The following is a 24,198-nucleotide window of genomic DNA, read 5'->3' on the forward strand; positions in this document are numbered from 1 at the left end:
CTCCCTTTTTTTTTTTTTTTTTTTTTTTTTTTTTTTTCTTTTCTAAACTTGTATTTATAACTTAGAATACATGAGCTGGCACACAAAGGGTAATATAGAAGGTAGTCAACAAATGTTGGTCCAAAGAATAAATGATAGGATTCTCATAAGTTTTATTCACCAATGGTAGAAGAGAGTGATGTTCTTAGGCAGGCTTCCTGCTTGTGAACACTTGTGGGTCAATGTCTGTGCATGGTGCACACACCACAGAGAGACTTTGAGCATGACCTAAAACCAAAAGAACACATTATCTTATTTCTGGCTAAACAAAGACAAGAGAATAGTCGCTAAAAACAGTTTTCCCCATTGGTTTTATTTTCATGGAGATTTGAATGATAAAATTTGAATTATGTATCCTGTAAAAAAGAATTTTGTAGATCTATGAATCAGTCTGGTTGCCAACTCACCAACCGTGGGTACTAACACACCTACTCCTTACCCTTCTCTCTCCTGTTCTGTGCCCGAGGAGGCTGACTGTTGTTAAATGTTATGGGCTCTGTCGTCTTATGGCTTTTGTTGGGTTCAGCCGATGAGAGGCATTGGCAGCTGATCTGCAGGTCAGGGGAGGATTGAGGTGGGGGTCTTTATTCCTCAGGTCTCTTTCTTTCTGGTCACTGGGGCTTGGCTGCATCCCTTTACAGAAGCCACAGCTCCTGTTTTAGGAAGTCCTCTCCCCTTACTAAGAATTAATCTCTTCGGGTTCCTATAACTGCTTAATCGCCTTGTCTCTTCAGACCCAAGGGTGTTGAACGTCGATTCTACAGTAGCAGGTGTCCTACTCGGCTCATGCTGAGGTCCCTTCTCAATCCTCTTTCAGGTCTCTTTACCCTACCCTCCTGATTGGTAACCATCTCTCTATCAAGCTCTCCTTAAATACCCTGTGAATGTGCCACTTATTTCCTATCAGTAACCTGGGCAATGCTCGAGGGTAGGGATTATTCAATAAATCAGATGAAGACAGTAGAGATACCTAAGGCATAGATAAGTAGATCTGCATTTCCATCCATAGAGTAGAGGCTTAGGGAGGTCAGATGCTTTCCTCAGGGTCACGGAGAGAGTCGTTAGTGGAACCAGGATTAAAACCCACCTTCTTCAGAATCTATATTCCATATACCTACAAGTGTATTCTGTGGCCCACTAGCCCTCTGGGTTTGCCGTGATTGAAAGATGAGAATAACTATATAAACTGTAAATATCTTGGAGAATCACAAAACATTACCAGTTCATAGGATGTGAACAGTCCTATAGTAAGATAAGGGCTTTCAGGGCGGCACTATGGTAAAGAACCCACCTGCCAAATGAGGAGACATGAGACTTAAGAGATGTGGGTTCGATTAAGAGATATGGGTTCGATCCCTGGATCAAGAAAATCCATGGAGAAGGGCATGGCAACCCACTCTAGTCTTCTTGCCTGCAAAATTCCATGGACAGAGGAGCCTGACCAGCTAGAATCCACAGGGTTGCAAAGAAGGGCACGACTAGAAGGGACACGTGCTTAGCACATAAGCACACATAGCAAGGTAACTGATTAAACTGGATTTTGTTTAAACTTTAATTTACCAAATGTAGCACCACAGAGGGAGAAGGCAATGGCACCCCACTCCAGTACTCTTGCCTGGAAAATCCTATGGATGGAGGAGCCTGGTGGGCTGCAGTCCATAGGGTCACACAGAGTCGGACATGACTGAGTGACTTCACTTTCACTTTTCACTTTTATGCATTGGAGAAGGAAATGGAAACCCACTCCAGTGTTCTTGCCTGGAGAATCCCAGGGATGGGGGAGCCTGGTGGACTGCCATCTTTGGGGTCGCACAAAGTTGGACATGACTGAAGCAACTTAGCAGCAGCAGCAGCACCACCACAGAGACTTTTTTTTCTTTCCCATTGCATGGATCAGAATAAACTGTGGAAAATTCTGAAAGAGATGGGAATACCAGACCACCTGATCTGCCTCTTGAGAAACCTGTATGTAGGTCAGGAAGCAACAATTAGAACTGGACATGGAACAACAGGTTCCAAATAGGAAAAGGAGTTCATCAAGGCTGTATATTATCACCCTGCTTATTTAACTTCTATGCAGAGTACACCATGAGAAACGCTGGGCTGGAAGAAGCACAAGCTGGAGTCAAGATTGATGGTAGAAATATCAATAACCTCAGATATGCAGATGACACCACCCTATGGCAGAAAGTGAAGAACTGAAAAGCCTCTTGATGAAAGTGAAAGAGGAGAGTGAAAAAGTTGGCTTAAAGCTCAGCATTCAGAAGACTAAGATCATGGCATCCAATCCCATCACTTCATGGCAAATAGATGGAGAAGCAGTGGAAACAGTGAGAGGCTTTACTCTTTGGGGCTCCAAAATCACTGCAGATGGTGATTGCAGCCATGAAATTAAAAGATGAATACTCCTTGGAAGGAAAGTTATGACCAACCAAGACAGCATATTAAAAAGCAGAGACATTACTTTGTCAACAAAGGTCCATCTAGTCAAGGCTATGGTTTTTACAGTAGTTATGTATGGATGTGAGAGTTGGACTGTAAAGAAAGCTGAGCACCAAAGAATTGATGCTTCTGAACTATGGTGTTGGAGAAGACTCTTGAGAGTCCCTTGGACTGCAAGGAGATCCAACCAGTCTATCCTAAAGGAGATCAGTCCTAGGTGTTCATTGGAAGGACTGATGTTGAAGCTGAAACCCCAATACTTTGGCCACCTGATGCGAAGAGCTGACTCATTTGAAAAATCCCTGATGCTGGGAAAGATTGAGGGCAGGAGGAGAAGGGGGTGACAGAGGATGAGACGGTTGGTTGACATCACCAACTCAATGGACATGGGTTTGGTTGAACTCCGGGAGTTGGTGATAGACAGGGAGGCCTGGCGTGCTGTGGTTCATGAGGTTGCAAAGAGTCGGACACAACTGAGTGACTGAACTGAACTCAATGTAATGGTATGTGAAATCCAGGTTGAATTTCTCTGTTCCCATGAGCATACTGGAAAAGGAGATTACTCCAGTGCTCCACAGTTTATATATCCTTCTTTCAAGTTCTTGGTAGAGGGCAATTTGAACAACCCAGTGCTAATAATGAGGCAGGAGTTGTAACTGAGCTGCCATAGGTCTAACCCAGTATATCCACAGTTGTGGGGCCACACCATTGGAATAGGACTGTTCAGAGCTTTTGAGCTGGGGATGTGCCCACTTGTGCCTTCATACACACCACCAAATACATCTACATCATTATTTTTTAAATTAATTTTTATGGGAGTGTAGTTACTTCACAATGCTGTGTTAGTTTCTGTTAACAAAATGAATCAGCCACACACACACACATATATACCCGTATATCTCCTCCCTTTTGGACTTCCTTCTCATTCAGGTCACCACAGTGCCTTTAGGTAGAGTTCCCTGTGCTATGCAGTATATTCTCGTTGGTTATCAATTTTATACATAGTGTCAACAGTGACAAAAGGAATGAAATTGGTTCATTTGACAAGACATGAATGAACCTAGAGACTGTCATACAGAGTGAAGTAAGTCAGAAAGAGAGAAACAAATATTGTATATGAACACTTATATGTAAAATCTAGAAAAATGGCATAGATAATCTTATATGCATCATTGTTTTCAAATGGTGTAGCCTAATGGTTTGTATACCCAACTTGTTTAAGAACCTGGATATTTTCATTGTCCAACAATGATGTCAAAGCATCACTATATCAAAAAGCCTTCTTCTAAAAGCAGATATTGGTTTTTCTCTCCCATTCTATAGATGATTGCCTCTCAACAACACACACACACACACACACACACACACACACACACGATGTTTGGCCCAGTATCCATTAGATGCTGCTCTCTATTTCCTCTAGTCAATAATGTCACTTAGCCTTGGTTAATCCAGTTTCTGCTTTAGTCATCACAACTCAAGGTAAGGGGAAAAGGAAGGGAATTAACAAGTATCGAATAACTGTATATGCCAGATCCTTTATATCTCACTCCTTTCATTTATTCCTCAGTGTTTCCCACTGAGAAAACCGAGGCTTGGCACATTTATATTCTTAGCCCAAAGTTTTGAAGCTAACAATAGTTTTCAACTGTTTGCTGCCTTACCAAGGTTCATACTTTTATTCCACTTATATTTGATGCTACCTGTTGTTAAGCCTGCATTGTTGTAGTCACTGAGAGTACAGAAGATATTGTTTAAACATGCAACAGATATGAACTAGATGCAATAAGCACAGTATATCCATGGGACTGCAGAGGCCAGAAAAGGGACAGTGGCCAATTCTATGGGAGCGGTGAAAGAAGATGGAGAGTTTTGAAATGAGTCTTGAAAAAGGAAAGTGTATTAGTTGAACATGGTAATATAAGACCTTCCAGGTAGAGGGGAACAACACGAGCAGAGGCAGGTGGCATGACTTGGAATCTTACATTTATGATTTATTTGAGTTGGTTGAAATACAGTGTCTAAGAGTCATGGTGAGAAGTAAGAGATGAAACCGATGCTGCAAGCAAATTCTGATCTCAGGGCCTTATATTGTAAACCATGCACAGAAATCGTCTAATGTACAAAATACACCGAGGAAGCCCAGCAGAACAGAATGCAGGATGACCATGAGAATCTGTGAGTATTTCACAGAGGAGATAGTACTCTGAATTTGTAAATTATGTAAAAAACAAACAGAGAAGGAGCAATTATAATAGTGTATCCACTCTCAGGCTCAAGTGACCTTTGGCTAAAGCGCATACACATTTCTCTTAAGATAACTAAATTCCATTTGCTTTAAATAGAGCATCCAGTCTAAACCTGTAACAAATGACCTGCCTGCAATTCATATTTTGTCAGATTCAACTCTTAAAGGTCAACCCAGAGAGCTGTGGATGGGTGACAGTTTTCTCTTAACAATACCCATAGAGGTTACCCCTCAAATCATGCTGTTTTCAAATGAGTTTTCAGGGAAATAGAGCTGGTTTGCTTTAGGACCACTAATAGGGAGCTGATTTGCTTTGCTCAAGCATCCCTAAGGGGCTGTAAACTTGGATGCTTAGTACTGTTCTTGCCTATGGGCTGTTGAGCTCTCTCAGGACCTCTTATCCAGAAACAGCTTCTGCAGTTCTACTTTTGTATGCTAATTGATAATACTTATTTTTCAGTAATGCTTCTTTTTGCATGCCATTTGAATTGGTTGCATTGTTAATTAGAATGAGGGAGAGAGCAATGCTGAATATCGTTAGCTAGATGCAGCCCTCAAAAGGAAGGGAGGATGTAAAGCTGCTTCAAAAAATTGCTGCAAAATTCCAGCCTTTGGCCTCAAGTTTCCATCTTCAAACACAAAGAGAGCATTTTCTTATGAAACCTCAACTCATTACTAAATCTTACAAAATAGAATCAGAGGAGGAATAAAGAGAATAAAACTTGTTGTTAATATATCTCAGTTTGGCATTTGCTCCCTGGTGAATCTATGTGTCCGATATATTAATATAATGAATATTTATTATGCATAATACATTGGACTCTACATTACTATATTGAGATAATCATATGTGAATGCCATCCTCAGGAACCGTTCTGCTAGACTATAAGTTCTCTGAAGATGCATGCTATTTTGCCCACTATTAAGTCTCCAGAACCTAGCAACACATCTGGAAAATGGTGGATATTAAGAACTTAGATGGGTTTTGTGTTCCTACCCCTTGCCTTTTCTTTAGTGGAGGCAATATATAATCTCCCCATGATCCCATCTGAACAAGAAATACAATACATATGAAGAAAAGAGTTGAATTTTTAGTAATTTTTGATTAATACTCAGGAAAGCATCAAGCAATGTCCAGTGCAAAGCTTTGAAACAAGTTGTGAATTCCATGAATTCCACTTCCTAATTCCAAATGTAAAATTCCCTCTGTAGGGAAAATTCCAGCCTGGCTTACTTATCCAATTGCAGGTAATAGAACTGAAATTAGAAAATCTGAAAATGGCAGATCTGTCCCACTTTTTTTTAGGTCCTTACAACATATTTTTGCAACACCACCTGTATGGAGATAGAAAGGGCTCAAGAGGGTGACAATGTCCAGAAGTACTCTGCCAAACTTTACCTTTGTCACTAGAGCAGGCTTCAGCTCAGTTCAGTTCAGTAGCTCAGTCGTGTCCAACTCTTTGCGACCCCATGAATCGCAGCACGCCAGGCCTCCCTGTCCATCACCAACTCCCAGAGTTCACTCAGACTCACGTCCATCGAGTCAGTGATGCCATCCAGCCATCTGTTGTCCCCTTCTCCTCCTGCCCCCAATCCCTCCCAGCATCAGAGTCTTTTCCAATGAGTCAACTCTTCGCATGAGGTGCCCAAAGTACTGGAGTTTCAGCTTCAGCATCATTCCTTCCAAAGAAATCCCAGGGCTGATCTCCTTCAGAATGAACTGGTTGGATGTCCTTGCAGTCCAAGGGACTCTCAAGAGTCTTCTCCAACACCACAGTTCAAAAGCATCAATTCTTCGGCGAGAGCAGGTTTAGGGGAAGATTAATACCTCTGCCTTAAGCTTTGAACTCACGATGGCTCTGCCCATAGGTAAACCAGGTCACAGTGAATACCTCAGCCACTGCCAACTCAAAGTAACCTCTTCCCTTTAAAGGGCTTTGGGTAATCAGCTAAGAAGTTTGCACTTTATCCTGCAGGGAAAATGAGCTACACACCCATAACCATGGAAAAGGGGTAGTAAAAGGGAGTTCCTCTGCAATGAGGGAACACTATTGTATCTTTTTTTTTTTAATTTAAATTTATTTATTTTGATTGGAGGCTACTTTACAATATTGTATTGGTTTTGCCATACATCAACATAAATCCGCCATGGATGTACATGTGTTCATTATCCTGAACCCCCCTCCCACCTCCCTCCCCATACCATCCCTCTGGATCATCCCAATGCTCCAGCCCCAAGCATCCTGTATCCTGCATCAAACCTGGACTGGCGATTAGCTTCTTATATGATATTATACACGTTTCAATGCCATTCTCCTAAATCATCCCACCCTCTCCCTCTCCCACAGAGTCCAAAAGACTGTTCTATACATCTGTGTCTCATATAGTAACAGTTCTGTTCATCTAGATGCTGGATTAAATCACTTAGAACTACACACACATACACACAGACGAGTGCCTAAAAACTAATAAGAACTGAGTGAAGTCTGTTTATTAAAAAGATTGTATCGGGGCTTCCCTGATGGCTCAGTGGTGAAGAATCCACCTGCCAATGCAGGAAAAATGGGTTCGATTCCTGATCGAGGAAGATCCCACACTGGAACTAAAGCTCCTGAGCCCCAGCCACTGAGTCTGTGCTCTAGAGCCCTGCAGCCACAGCTACTGAACCGATCTGCTACAGCTACTGAAACCCATGCACGCTAGAGCCTGTGCTCCACAGCAAGAAAAGCCACTGCAGTGGGAAGCTAGGTGTCACAACTAGAAAAACCAGTGCAGCATCGGAGACTCAGCACAGACAAAATAAATAAGTACACAAATAAATAAAATCATATAAAAAGATTATACCAATGGTGCGGAGAAGGAGATGGCACCCCACTCCAGTACTCTTGCCTGGGAAATCCCATGGACGGAGGAGCCTGGTGGGCTGCAGTCCATGGGGTCGCGAAGAGTCGGACATGACTGAGCAACTTCATTTTCACTTTTCACTTTCATGCATTGGAGAAGGAAATGGCAACCCACTCCAGTGTTCTTGCCTGGAGAATCCCAGGGATGGGGGAGCCTGGTGGGCTGCCGTCTATGGCGTCGCATCGCACAGAGTCGGCCACGACTGAAGTGACTTAGCAGCAGCAGCAGCATACCAACGATGACTACCTGGTTTGATATGGCACTATAGCCATATAAGATGTCACTAGTAGGAGCAGCTGGGTGAAAGATTCTTGGGAATCTATGTACTATTTTTGTAATTCCCTTTGAATCTCTAATTATGTCAAAATAAAAAGTTGAGAAAGGGAGAGAACCTCCATCCTTCTTAGAGTGTTAGTTGCTCATTCAGGTCCGACTCCTTGTGACCCCATGGACAGTAGTCCTCCACGCTCCTCTAGTCCATGGAATTCTCCAGGCCAGAATACTGGAGTGAGTTGCTATTCCTTTCTCCAGAGATCTTCCAACTCAGGGTTCGAACCCAGGCGTGCTGCGTTGCAGGCAGATTCTTTACCATGTGAACCACCAGGGAAGCCCCCTCCTTAGTTAAATGCAAATGCTTCAAGGAGTTGAGACATCCTGCAAAAGCATGTGTGATGGGGAAAGAGTGGAGGCTAAATGTCCACATGAAATCTCATGCCATTTTCCCCTTCTATCCATAGATTAGAAAAATTCCATTTTCCTAATTCAAAAATTTGACTCTGGCCAGAGACGAGCGAATCACAGGTAGGAAAGAAGATTCAAATGTGAAAACAATCATTTTAATCATGTCTTCAGGTTTGGTACACCCCACAGGGGAGCAGCCTGAAGCCAGAAGGAATCTGTAGATGCCAAGGAGGCTGTGTTTGGAAAATCTAAAATGAATTCATTTGAAACTTATGGATGAAGTGAAGACAATTGTCAGTTTCACTGCATCACAATCTTTATTACTCTTTAATAGCACATCACCTTTAGTTAAAGACTTTATGGACCCGTAACAAAATATAACCCAGGAGAGAAGCAGCACACCAGAATAATATCTTTATGCAAAGGAGTTTCTAACATTCTAATACGCTGTCACACATATTTTTTCAGTTTTACAATTACAATAATTATTTGAGGGTATTATTGATTGGTTCTTTAATTAGCTTGGGGATATACATATAATTAAATTTTTATTAGTTTCATTTTACTCTGAGGGAAATGAGGCACTAAGCTCTTAGAGGACTTTACCACTTATCTCCCACTGAACCAGAGGAGCTCTGAGATTAGAACCCGGCTCTCTGGAAGGGCCACAGCCCTGACCGTTACTCTCTGTGACTAAGTTGAGCTTTGGTTTCCAAGAAATAGCTGAACAAAATGATTATGCCTAATAATGCCTGGGAAAAAAATGAACCTAACCTATGTGTTCTCAGAAAAATGTGAAAATACATATTTTTAACACATTTGGCAAATGAAATTGCAGCTATTTGCATGGAGCTTTCAAACAGATCTCATTCCAAGAATGTTAAAATAACAGAAGCTGCAACTGTCTGTAGGAGTGTTCAAAGCCAGTCTTTAGGGCATGGTGCAACTCAGCTTCCTGTAGAAATCATCAAACACTACCAGCGCCCCTTCCCATTCAGTTTCTTCAAACATGCAAAATAATGGTGTTTTTTTGTTTTCAAGATAAGCTGATCAACAGAACATAATATGTACTCAAGAATATGGTTATCTAATTCACTGTTTTGGTGGTATCACAGTGTTGGGGATGAAATATGATCTTGCCAATAAAGGATAGAGGGCCAGTTGGATATCATCATAGAAAAAATAATTCTTGAGCTCCTACCTTATATGTTACACAAAATTAAAGTCCACAGAGACAGCTGATCTAAAAGTGAAAAGGAATCAATGGCAATTTTTGAGGAATTTACAGGAGAGTATTTTTTTAAACCTAAGAATTAAGAATAATTTTCCATTTTGGTGACTGGCTCAGTTTTTCTGGGCCTCTCTCAAGTGTGCATGCTATTAAGCTTTTGCTTGATTTTATCCTGTTAATCTGTCTCATGTCAATTTAATTCCTAGAGCAGTCTAGATCTTAGTACCTAGAAGGGTAGAAGAAAATTCGTTCACCCCTGACAGCACCCATCAGAATAAACGGTTATAGTATGTTAACAGAAAGGAATATTATACAGAAATAATGATGAAAGACCCAATGTTCCACACAGACATTTCAATTAATCTCATATATGTGTGTGTGTGTGTATATAATATTGGACAAAAGAAATAAACTAGATGCAAATAGTTATATGCCCACACATATATGTGTGTGTGTATACTGGAGAAGGAAATGGCAACCCACTCCAGTATTCTTGCCTGGAGAATCCCATGGACAGAGGAGCCTGGTGGGCTGCTGTCTATGGGGTCGCAAAGAGTTGGACATGACTGAGCGACTGAGCATGTGCAGATGCTTTACCATCTGAGCTAACAGGGAAGCCACCATATATATTTATATATATATATATAGAGAGAGAGAGAAGTCACCATATATATATGTTTTATATATAAGTTTTGTATATATATATATATATAGAGAGAGAGAGAGAGAGAGAGAGTTTTCTGTTTCTTGGTTGGGGAGATAGCTGTATGAGTTTGCTCGGCTTGTGAAAGCTCATGGAGACATATATTTATGATGTGTGATCATTTCTAGATTCATGCTATGCATCAGATTTTAAACTTAATTCCCTGAAAAGTTTTCAGTTTTGCCACTCAATTTATACATTGATTCATTCATTCATTCATCAGTTATTTTGAGAATCAAACGTGTTCTGGGTGCATTTCCAAGCAATGGGGTTGCTACCATAAGCAGCCCATGAGGTTTATATGAAACACCCCTCCCTTAGTCCAGATTTTCAGTATCTCTTTCCTGGGTTATTGAAACAGCCTCCTAATCGGTCTCCTTGTTGTAAGTCTTACCTCCCTCAAGTCCACTCTCTGTTCTGCAGGAAAGGTAATCTTTTCAGATTTTAATACCTTTCATGTCCCTCCTGGTACATAAGATAGAATTTAAGTTCCTGGATAATAATAAGCAAAATTAAAAAAAATAATATTGTAGCTAACAATTATGTATTAGTGATGAAGTTTTTTGTTGTTGTCTAGAAACTAAGTTGTCTCTGACTCTGCAACCCCCAAAGACTGTAGCCCACTAGGCTCCTCTGTCCATGGGATTTCCAAGGCAAGAATATTAGGCAAGTTCTCCCGAATCTTTCTTCAGGAGAACTTCTCCACCCAGGGATCAAAACTGCGTCTCCTGTGTCTCCTGCATTGGCAGGCTGATTCTTTACCAGCTGAGCCACCAGTGACTATGTTTATACTATTTTATTTAATCATAAAATTAGGAATCTGTTTAGGATTCTGTGTGATTGATCACATTCTACAGATGAGGACACTCAGGCACAGAGTGGCTGGTAAGGGTATGCATCAAACAGAAGAAAGGACCTTCAGTCTGAGCTAGCTCTATCTGTGGAGTTCACGCACCACCTAATTTCACCTAGCAGACACTGCGTGGAGTGTTCCTGCCTCAGCTCATCAAATATCCTCCTGTGAAAAGTCTACCCTGTTTTTAGTGCCCTGACTTCTGATCTTGCTTACTGTTACTCTTTTTCTGAAAAGGAGTAAGTTCCAGTATATGTTCCTCAAGTCTCTTTTTGTCCAACCCCTTCTGTTGCCGTGGTCATCTTCCTGAGCACAATTCCTCATGGACTGTCCTTGCCCAACAGCCTTCAATGGGTCTCTTGTCAGAGGGTTCAATGTCAAAGTTTTACATCTACATTTATTGGTCATTCATAACATGGCCCAAACCTACCTTTCCATTTGCCTAACTACTCCTGCTGCTGCTGCTGCTAAGTCGCTTCAGTCGTGTGTGACTCTTTGCGACCCCATAGACAGCAGCCCACCAGGCTCCTCTGTCCCTGGGATTCTCCAGGCTAGAATACTGGAATGGGTTGCCATTTCCTCTCCTGACCACTCATCATATTCTTCTTTCAAATTCATTTATTCTTAATTCATTTCCACTTCCCATGCCTTTCATCTTCTAATGGCACGTTTCTTAAATTCCCTTCCTCCATCTTGAAAGGTCCAAATTCTACCTTCCTCAAGATCCACTCAATACTGTCATCTTCAAAAATCCTTACGTACACCCAGAGTCTTCCCTCACCCTTCTTAGGCGGGATTAGTGTCCCTCCTCTGATTTCCTGTTGCACTTTCTGTTTCCATCTATCATTGCACTATTACCAGTATTTCTCTGTATGGCGACAGATTCACAGTGAGTCTCTATCTTTATAACAAACCCCATCCCCAATCACATACACAGGTAATTATCCTTAGTGCCTGAACATAGTAGATGTCCAGTTCACATCTTTTGAACTAAATTTAAATTGAGGTGCTACAGGAACGTGGTATCACTCTAATGAGCAAAAATGGACACATAGATTCCCAAAATGATGTATGATTGTAGTATTAACTTTATGTACCTTATTTCATGTGGCTTTCTTTGGAATTATTATCAACATTTATTTATTATGAAACTGAGGGTCTGGGATGTGGATTTACTCAACCAAAGTAATAAAAAATTATGAAAGAAACTCAGGTCTCCCCCAAAAGTGAACTTCTCTAGAAATTCTCTCTGTAAAAATGTTAGTTTTGTGAGAAACACACTGAGAAAAAAAAAGAAGAAACACACTTTTTGGTTTTAAATACTTTCCTTGTCTTTATGACTGTCAGATATTTTAGGTCATTTACTGCTGACTTGCAGATCAAAGGTGACCATCATCAAAACTGGATCTCTGGCATTTCTTTTTATTTATTATTTCCCTTTCTCTTTAAGTTCTACAGAGTGAAGAGAATGCAACAGACATTTCATAGAAGATCATGGGTTGAAGAGAAACAATATGAAAGAAAAGAACCATAGGAGTCATCCAGACAAGCCTTCCTTTTTATGAATTCTTAGCTGCCAAATTTCAGGACCATCCAGACCCTAGAAAAGGAAGGTGTGACCTGCAAAACCTGGGGAAACCAGGTGGGGCTGAAATATATGGGCTCAAAGCCCATCCCCTATGCCAGTTAGGAGAGTATTAAAAAATGCCTGTATATACTGTATATATCTATGTACATATTAATAGTGATCAAGTGCCAGGCTTTGTCCGAGATACCAGAAATACAAAAAGACTTGGTGTTTTCCTTTTATGAAGCTCAGAGTCAAGTGACTAACACAGTTATAAGTGAATTTACTGGCTCAAATACATAATTATAAAACGCAATAGAATGCAACCCAGCAATTACCTTCTTGGGCAGTTTTTTTTTTTTTTCTCGGATAAATGAAAGCATTTTTCCACATAGAGGCCTTGTTTGTAATCACCAAGGGAAAGAAGAAGCCTTCAGATATTTTCAATGAGGGTGAATGGCAAACAAATTGTGGTAAGCCCATACCATGTAATGCTACTCAGCAATTAAAAAATAAATAAACAATTGATGTACACAAAAACTTGGCTTCATCTCAAGGAATTTGTTCTGAGGGAAAGAAGCCAATCCCCCAAATTATATAATGTATCCCATTTACAGAGAATTTTTAAATGACAAAATAATAGAAATGAGAATAAAATTAATGATTGATAGGGGTTGGGGATGCTTGGGGTTATGTGTGAGGAAAAAGAAGTGGACATGTGACTATAAAGGTCACTATGCCGGACTCTAATAGTGACGGGCTATTTAGTGTTTTCACTGTGGTGGTAGATACATGACCCTACACATGAAATAAAATTACATAGAACTAAACATTCACACTGGAGAAGGAAATGGCAATGCACTCCCAGTATTCTTGCCTGGGAAATCAATCCCATGTACAGAGAAGCCTGGTGGGCTGCAGTCCCTGGGGTCACAAGAGTCGGACACAACTGAGTGACTACCACACAATCACACACACATAAAGTAAAACTGGGGAAATATAAATAAGACTTGTGAAGCATATCAATGTCAACATCAATGTCCTGGCTGTGGTACTGCACTGTGGCTTTGCCAGAGGTTACTCCTGGGGAAAATTTGCAAAAGTATACAGAGGCTGTCAGTGTATCGTTTTTCATAACTGCATGTGAATTTACAATTATCTCAAGATAAGAAATTTAATTGAAATACACTATGAGCTATAACAGAATTTACTTGATAAGATGAAGGTGTCTGACAAAGGGATGTGGTCCAGCCTGGGGGGATCCAGTAAGATCTCTCCAGAAAAGAGAACATTTGATCTGCAGATGAGTATGTATTATCTGTAGAAGTAGTTAGGGGCACCTAGAAGGAGGGGACATTATGTGTTCTTAGAACTGAAAGAAAGCATACAGGATAACATAGGATGAATCAAAGAGGTAAGCAAGATTGCCACTACAGGCCATTTTAAAGATTGCCTCTTTATTATGTGTTTTCTTAAAATGCTATCATACAGGGAATGCTGTGGGTTACTCTCCGGTGGTGGGAGTTGGGGGGGGGGTGGAAAACTATATTCCGTGGAAATACCAATGGAAAAGAGTTTACTTTAAAAAACAAAGCTTTTAAAACATGTTTCTGTGTATGTTGTGGGGGTGGGGGTGGGAGGTGTAGTGTGTGTGGCTGTGTTATAAAATAGGGAATTTCGCTTATCTGAAACTAAATAATAAGAGCATTTGACCATTGTACATTGGACATACACAGTGATTAGGAACAATATTGAAATAGATGAGATCTAATGTTCCTTTCCATTTCTATAATATTGTCTTTGTGCTGTTTTTGGACAGGGTTAAAGAGAAAAAGGACAGGCAGATGTGGGGGGAAATATCTGGAAATCGATCATAGCATCTTGAGTTGATTTAAGGAATTGCTCTAATGAGTTATGGCAGCTTTCAGGTTGCAAAACCCTGAAGCATAGTGTGTGAAAACAGGCAGGACATCACAGAGGATTTCACACATGGGTCCCTGGAGTCCTCTCTTCCTCCAGGTAGATGAGTCTTTCTTTAATGGTCTGCATTGCAGGCTACTCATTCTGGATTGGGTTATAAACACAAGCCCTCTATTAATTTCAAATGATGCATTTCTATCTCTGGCAATGAATAAAACAGATCAATGCCACCCACATGTTTTATTGGGCCTCCTGTGAAATGAATCTGTAGGGAGACAGCCAGCAGGATGGAGCTGACATGCAGATGAGATTTGTAAGTGAGGACATATTGATTATTTTCATCTCAGCTCAAGCAGTAATTCCACCCAACGCTGCTTCCCCTGTTTGAGCTCATTATTTATGCCATAAAAACACTATCTCAATGATAATAACAGGCTTCATTTACAAGCTGGAACATAAAGCATCAGCGCTTAAGATTTCAAGAGGTAGAAGAAGAAGGAGAGAGAAATTTAACAAGTCCTAGAGAAGCACAAAACTGCCAGGCCTCATCTTGCAGCTTTTACTCCCTCAAAAAAGCAAGAAAGCGAGCAGGTACAAGATTACTAGGCTCTTTATTAAAAACTCAGGGCTTGTCCAAGGCTTGGAATGATGGAGGACTCAGGATTTTCTCCATGGTGAAACTCCTTACGGAAATCTGATTTTTGCTGTGCCGTGTCTTTGTCCCTGTTCAAGGTAGAGAGAGCCTTTTCAAGTGCCTTCCAGCACGTGTGTTTCACAGTCTCACCTGTCCCTCTGAGCATGCATTCAAATGGAGCCACTTTCAGCAGAAACTAAAAAATGTGTCAATGTAGAGGGTTTCTGTTTATTTTGGGTTTTTTTGTTTGTTTTACCATCAATGGGCAATTTCCAAAGTTAACAAGGCCTATATCTACTGTTATGTCATCAGTACTCTGGTAATCTTCATTTAAACTTAACCTCAAACAGGTCATTTAATTCAGGTTAACCAGCAGCAGTCTTTGTGCATACATGTTCCTTCCACTGCTTGTGGAGCTATAGGCTTTCTCAGTTAGATAAAACATAGATCCAGCCATCACAGAGCCTTCAGCCTAGGGAAGGAGTCTTACGTATAGCAAGAAGGTCTAAACACTTGTAGCAGAAGAATTTAGGGAAAGAAATAATAATTACAACATAGAGATGTGGGAAGGCACCCCGTGATAGATGAATCCTTAGCTGGGTCCTGAAATTGTCTATTCTTCTGCTACATTTTCTATTTGAAAAATTGTTTACTTCTCTTTAATGAAACGGTAATACATGTTTATTAGAGAAAATTGAAAAAAGCATACCTATGTAAGAAAATAAAAGAGAATGAAAACTAGGTCAATGTCTCATCATTCAGATATAACCACCTTGATAATCAGGGATGTTTACTTCTATCAGTTGTTCAGTTCAGTCGCTCAGTCGTGTCCGACTCTTTGTGACCCCATGAATCACAGCACGCCAGGCCTCCCTGTCCATCACCAACTCCCGGAATTCATACAAACTCCCATCCATCAAGTTGGTGATGCCATCGAGCCATCTCATCCTCTGTCATCCCCTTCTCCTTTTACCCGCAATCCCTCCCAGCATCAGAGTCTTTTCCAGTGAGTCAATTCTTTGCATGAGGTGGCCAAAGTATTGGAGTTTCAGCTTTAGCATCATTCCTTCCAAAGAACACCCAGGATTGATCTCCTTTAGGATGGACTGGTTGGATCTCCTTGCAGTCCAAGGGACTCTCAAGAGTCTTCTCCAACACCACAGTTCAAAAGCATCAATTCTTTGGCGCACAGCTTTTTTTATAGTCCAACTCTCACATCCATACATGACCACTGGAAAAACCATAGACTTGACTAGACAGACTTTTGTTGGCAAAGTAATGTCTCTGCTTTTGAATATTCTATCTAGGTTGGTCATAATTTTCATTCCAAGGAGTAAGAGACTTTTAATTTTATGGCTGTAATCACTATCTGTAGTTTACTTCTATACCTGTTCCTATTTAGATTTTATATATAAAAAACAGATGTACATTTTACATCATGCTTTGTACCTACATGTTTTACACTTAAGAACATGTCATGAAAAACCTTTTAGGTCAGGGTATATTCTGCATCATCATTCTAATGACTGCAAGATATCCTTTGTAAGGATGTCGCATACGTACCTAACTGATTTCCTAAAACTGGACAGTTACTGTTAAAAACGTCATTGGGGTTAAAAACAATATTCTAATTAACATCCTAGAAACAAATTCTTTACTTGCATCCATGATGATCACTTTAGGATAAATTCCTAAGACTAAAATTACCAGATAAAAAGACATTTTTAAAGTTGTTGATATATACAGCTATGTCATTGATAAATGTTCTATCAATCTTGTTTCCCAACAGTAGATAAGAGTGTGACTTCTTAGACAGTTTTCTGACAGGCAGAGTTGATGGGGAATGTTTTGTCCACTGATAAAATAACTTTGGCAGGGATAATGTAAATATTTGGTGGTATTCAGGCCTATGTCTAGGTGTTAGCTGGAGACAAAGTCAGAAGAGAGGTTTAGAGCAAGTGAGTCAAAATAACTTTGCTTGTCTTTCATCTAATAGCAAAAATCAGGAACTGACAAATGTTTTAAATTAGTTGTATCATTATTATAAGTAATATATGTACATAATAAAAGTGAATATGAAAAACATATAGGATATAAATTGAACAATAATAGTTGCCTCAAAAGAAATGGCAACCCACTCCAGTGTTCTTGCCTGGAGAATCCCAGGGACAGCGGAACCTAGTGGGCTGCCGTCTATGGGGTCGCACCGAGTTGGACATGACTGACGTGCCTTAGCAGCAGCAGCAGCAGCATTAAGTCCTTCATCTGGTTGCCTTCCACAAATGTAACTGAGAGTAGTTGGTCATGTTTTCAGGAGAGTTGTGAGTTCCTCAAATATGCTTTGTGTGCTTGGATTTTTTTTTTTTTTTTTTAACCAAAATGGGACTACCTATCTGATTCACCAACTTGAGAAGAATGAATTGCACATACTTGTCTCAGCTTCTTCCTTTCTTCTCTTTAGGAAGTTCTGCCCCAGTGAGCATGCCCTGGGAAGTCCCTACGGAGCATGTTCTGCCCAGTGGGAGCCCTTTACTGGTCTAGGTATACAGTGGGCATTCGGGAAGCCAGTCTGCCTGAAGATCAAAGTCACGTTCTCTAGCAGTCTTTACTGTTTATTTAAAGGGTTTTTTTTGGTCTCCACATATGCTATTTCTTATTTCTCAGTAAGACTCTGAACTTAGGCAGGAGAAAGGTGTGCTATTTGCTGGGTATACTCTCAAAGAATCCAATGCATATAAACATAGACAATTTAGTTAACCAGTCTTCTGTTGATGAGCATTTATATTGTTTGCAGATTTTTTAAATTACACAAATACATACTTACATAAGTATATTTGTAAGGTATAATCTAACAAATGAAATTACTCTGTGGAAGTGTATGCATTCTTTAAGTTTTGAAAGAGCCAAATTTACTTCTATTTTTTTTTTTACATGTTATATATTACAAATTTACCATCTCATCAATAGTTAATGCACTATTGGATTTTCTCAAAAACTGCCAATAAGCAGTATTCTCAAACTGATCTACACCATTCTAATAGGTGACAAAAGGCATCTCACTAAAATCTTAATTTGTATTTCCTTAATTATATGTGAGATTGTGCTCTTTTTCATGTTTATGGGCCATTTGGATGATTCTTTCTAGGGACTGCCTGTTCATCTTCTTTGCTCATTTTTCTATTAAGTCATTTGTCTTTCTGTTACTGATTTTTAAGAGTTCTTTGCATATTAATAAAGTCAGCTATTTCTCTACATTATGTGCTGTGAATAATTTTTCCATTTATTATCTTTTGATTTTGAGTAGGCATGTTTTCTTTTTGTCAAATATCACAGAGTCAAATTTTTAATTGCTTTTATGACTTATCTATATTGAATTGCTACTGGCCAAATGATCCCTGAGAGGAGACACCCCTAAGATTGAAAAATACTAGAAACAGATATGAATTGGAGGAATATTACAAGGACTTTAATATGCAGTCAAGACTATGATAATGGTAAACCAACAGAAAATGAGTGTGAGAATCTTCAGAAAATAGATGTTGTCAAACGGGAGTAGAAGGTAAGTGAAAATTAAAAAAGAATAAAATTCCAAGGTTAAAATGTCAGTAGAACTGGGAGTTGACACACATATTTTCTCTAAGGAAATTCCTTTATTTTCCAGTCATCCATGAACTGCATTAATCTGGACTTAGAAACAATTCTAACAGATTATTTTCAGTGAATGATGTTAGTCTCTTTTTAAGATGTCAGCTACTTCTTTTCCTCTCCTTAGAGAATGAGAAATTTAATAATGTTGGCATAATAGAGGGTGTCCTAGAACAATATCAATTTAATAACTACACTATTATTTATTAATGAATATTATGTCTCTGATACTCTTATAAAGAATTCCTTTTGTCATGCTTATCACAAGTAATGATGATATATTTATTTATGAATATTTACCATTTGGTCCTTTCTTAGACCAAAATCTCCATGAAAATCATGCTTGTTACATTCACTGTGTCTCTTGTACTTAGGAAAAGGATTATATATACTAAGTGTCCAAGAAGTCATCTCCCATGAATGAATGGTAGCTACATTCACATATTCTTTAAATTTAAATGTTTTCATACTTATAAAACATATATACCAGCAGAAATTTATCTGGATGTTGAATGTCACAGTAGCTCCATGGGTTAGGCTTTATTCCCATTTTGTTGAGGAGGAAATTTAGGCTCAGGCATGTGACATGACATTTCCAGGATCACATGAGGAGTGAAATCATAACTTCAAGCCACAATTTCACATACTGCTTTTTTCACAATGTCATGCCTCACATCTAGAATCATAAAAGCTCTAAGATGAAAAGGTTAAAAACTATCTAAATGATGCCAGACTTGGTAGTTCATAAACAATATATGTTTTCTGTGCACAAATAATGAAATAATAAATGTCCTCATTAGGTGGTTCATACAATTACTATGGTGACTTTGATGTTCATAGTCAAGGTTATTTACTAATAGTAAGTTATTGAGAATACACTGTAAGTATGACAATGGATTTCTCTCACTCCATCCCTGAAGTGAGTATGAAAAAAGTGTGGCTTTGTGTTGGAGAAAGAAGAGTTTAGATTAGTTAGTAAGATAATCACATTAAGATATGAGCCACTATGACTAAATACAGTTGTGACTCTGAAGTCAACCAAGAGAGTAGACTTTCTTATGGCAGATTAGACAAGAAGCTACTTGTAATTTTGGTAGAGCCTGATGATCGGTCAAATTCACAACACTAAGTTCCTCATCCAATGAATATGTAATAAATGCTTGTGTTGTAACAGACCGCATGCTGAAAGCCAGAGATTCCACGACAGAGAAGAGGGGTAAAATCTCTGCCCTCAGGAAGCATATATTCTAATAAGGTGACAGACCAAAGACTAGTAAACACAGCACAACACCTTCTGACTATTAGACAAATATCCCAGGCAGAGCAAAATAGTAAGGGTCAAAGCCAGAGCCTAGATATTGATGTCCATAAAGCAGAATGGAGGTTTTGAAGCTAGGGAACAAGAAGGAAGATGAGAGATGATGCAGTCAAAAGCCAGCAGGGGCAAAGTCATGCAGCGGCACAAGAACAGGATAGGAAGTCTGGTTTTTCTTCATTGAATGAGAGATCACTGAAGGGTTTTAAATGGGGAGATAACTTTCTGAATGAAAATTGATGCCTGTCTAAAGCCCTCAGACACTGCAACCACCCTCAACGGTACACTCAGAGAGGATTCAGGGTGGAGAGAAGTAGGATGCTGGTCTTAGAGTGTTAAGGTGCAAACCAAAGGAGTGATTTCAGTGAGCCCAGGCTCCTGCATCTCCCCATACACAGAAAAGTACTAAATTCATCAACTTGAGATGTCCATGTTTTCTTTAATTAAAAACAATCTGTTGAAGTGCCAACTCCCTGGTCTTTGTTGCAAAAACTATGTATCCTGGCTCCTCCCTTATCTCTTTGGAGCAGTCTCGGTGTGGAGAGGCTGTGTCCCAAGCTGAGGTCCACCAAATAAAACACAGTTCTCAACTTTTAGGTTGTACTTTTTTTCAGTTAATAGTTATAATTATAACTTTTTCTTGTAATCTGTAGTATCTAGACTGAAAGAGTGATGATATTAAGAGAGATGGACGCTAGGAAATTTTGATGAAATTCCTGTTTTAAGGGAAGTACCAAAGTTTAATAGGAATCAGCACATTTAAGAAGGGAAGGAGAGTGACCTCAGTGTTAGGGATTTACAGAATCAGAAATGTTGCTCTTTTGTTGATGGTAAGCTCTTGGAAGCACCCATGCTTTGAAAAACTTTCTGGCCTCTTATCTCTAAAACTGACCATAACACATCCTGACCTCTCATCCATGAGAGGTCTGAAAATTACCAAAGGGGATTTAGAGCATTGTATTGCAACATTTTCTTTACCCAGATAAATGAATGAGTGAACATGTAAATACAGAAGCAAAATAACTCTCAGAGTTTCAGTTGAAGATGAGATATGGATTAAAGCAATGATGTCAAATCCTACTTTATCATCAGAATCATTTGGAAAGCTTTGTAAGGATTAAAATTTCTAGGTCCCACTTGCGCAGATTCTAACCTACTGATTAACAAGGCTCTGTGCCCAGGAATCTGTATTTTTTAAAGGTCCCATTAAAGGTTGATGTTTAGCCAGGTTTAGCAACCACTGAATTAGTTAAGCTTGCCAAGTCCCTTTCAGCCCAATGAGTCTGTAAATTATCAAACGGCAGTGGGACCAACATGGGACCATTGCTAGATGGTGCTAATGTGGACTGCCAAACTGTTCATTTTAAATTTCATTTGAGGAGAAAGCCAGACGATATTAGCAAAAAAAAAAAGTATTGGCACCAAATTCTCCCAGCTGCTATGCATTGAAGGCTCAAATTACTATATATATTCTGATTGTGTGAGAGAGAAAATGCATCTTCCAGGGAGACATGACTGATGGTCAAGGGAGTGTTTAGGTCCTGGGAGAAGGTATTTAGAATCATCATACATTATTTTTGTAAAACTCCCTGTGTTGTCACTTTGGAAGAAAAAAAAAAAAGATCACTTGTGGCTGTGTCTTCTAGCTATAAGTTGTGCTAAGTGAGGAGGAAGCTGCCGTGAAAAGCATCCCATGGGTTCAAGGTCATATGGTGAGTCACTGACCAAAATAGTGTTCAGTCACGGACTCTATGTTCTTAATTATGTAATTAGTTTCCCAAGGTAAACAACAGCACAAACCAACAGAAGTACCTAATTGTTTAGATGGAAATTATATTGCGTTCCTGTACCAGAGTAAACCCTCTACGGAAAAATGATAGGATCAGGAAGGGGAGGAGTATTGGCAAAGTCTTTTGTCCATAAATAATTTGCTTTTTCTGTCCTGGTGTCATAATACTGAAATGCTAGTATTAGTGGCATTTGGAGAGGGGAACTGTACCCACATCAGGCCATATAGTTTTAGATTTCCTGGGTAAACCAGTAAAGTGAGTACTTTGTTCACTATTTGACATTCGTTCAGCAGAGCTTGAGTTTATGGTATGCACTGACCACTATCAGTTCAGTTCAGTTCAGTCGCTCAGTCGTGTCTGACTCTTTGCGACCCCATGAATCGCAGCATACCAGGCCTCCCTGTCCATCACCAACTCCCGGAGTTCACTCAGACTCACGTCCATCAAGTCAGTGATGCCATCCAGCCATCTCATCCTCTGTTGTCCCCTTCTCCTCCTGCCCCAATTCCCTCCCAGCATCAGGGTCTTTTCCAATGAGTCAACTCTTTGCATGAGGTGGCCAAAGTACTGGAGTTTCAGCTTTAGCATCATTCCTTCCAAAGAAATCCCAGGGCTAATCTCCTTCAGAACGGACTGGTTGGATCTCCTTGCAGTCCAAGGCACTCTCAAGAGTCTTCTCCGACACCACAGTTCAAAACCATCAATTCTTTGGCGCTCAGCTTTCTTCACAGTCCAACTCTCACATCCATACATGACCACAGGAAAAACCACAGCCTTGACTAGACGAACCTTTGTTGGCAAAGTAATGTCTCTGCTTTTGAATATGCTATCTAGGTTGGTCATAACTTTCCTTCCAAGGAGTAAGTGTCTTTTAATTTCATGGCTGCAGTTACCATCTGCAGTGATTTTGGAGCCCAAAAAAATAAAGTCTGACACTGTTTCCCCATCTATTTCCCATGCAGTGAGGGGACCAGATGCCATGATAATGGACACCAAAAGTACAGTGGTGACTAAAACACAAAGCCTGCTCTTGAGAAAATCCTAGCTCGTGCGATGGCCAGGTCCTGTATGATTGTATGATTATACTGGACTAGGTGTTATAAGTCTATGCAGACACTGTGACTTCGTTCAAAAAAAAAAAAAAAGAATTTCATGGAAAAGAAAGTTATACATATATATAAATATGTATGTATGCATTAATATGTATATCAATCTATATATCTGGTTTTGATCTCTGGGTTGGAAAGGTCCCCTGGAGAAGGGCATAGCAACCCACTCCAGTATTCTCTCATGGAGAATCCCCATGGACAGAAGAGCCTGGTGGGCTACAGTCCATGGGGTTCCAAAGAGCCAAACACAACTGAGCAACCAAGCACGGCGTGGCATCTGTGTATCTGAGTCACTTTTGCTGTACACCTGAAGCTTACACAACTTGGTAAGTCAACTACACTTCAATTTGAAAAAGAGACTTTTTTCCAGGCTGGCCTCTCAACGTATTTTAATTTCTAGAAGTGTCCCCAAATACTTTCCGTTTCACATGTTCCTTGCATGTGCCATTTCCAGACAATTCTCTCTTGGTATTTAACTGCGATCTTTGAATACCAAAGCCACATGGTGAGGCCCATGCACGCAATATCTGGTTCACAGATGTCTTCCAGAGAAGACATCCCTCTCAAATTCCAGAAAATCAAGAAAAGAAGCCTCAGTGTAATTCTAGCTGCCAACCATTTAAGTCTTCCCAGATAAGAGCCTAAACCTCACAGGACAGAGACCAATTATTCCCACTATATTCTGCCAGAATTAAAAAACAAAAATAATAGCTATCATGTGTTGGATTTATTACTTGTTAGGTACTGTGCTAAGGGATGTACATAATTAGTTCTCTGCTCATTTAATCCTTAAAATGACCATGTAATATTGCTTATTATTATTCCCATTTTACAGATTGTGAAACAAAGGCTTATTAGAGGATATTACTTGACCAAGATGACATAACTGGTAAAAAGTCGGGTTGAGACTGAAACCCAAATATGGTTGCCTGTCTCCATAATTTATTAAAACTATAATTTATTTACATCAAAATTTATTTTAGCCATCTGTTAACTTAACTTTTCAATCCATATGAATATCTGGTTGAATTCTTGACCAACAGAATCCATAGCATAATAAATTGGTTTATTTATTACACTACAATGTTTGGGGTGGTTTATTATTCAACAACAGCTA

The sequence above is a fragment of the Bison bison genome, unplaced genomic scaffold (assembly GCF_000754665.1).
Source record: "Bison bison bison isolate TAMUID 2011002044 unplaced genomic scaffold, Bison_UMD1.0 scf7180017864266, whole genome shotgun sequence".
In the NCBI taxonomy this organism is placed as follows: domain Eukaryota; kingdom Metazoa; phylum Chordata; class Mammalia; order Artiodactyla; family Bovidae; genus Bison; species Bison bison.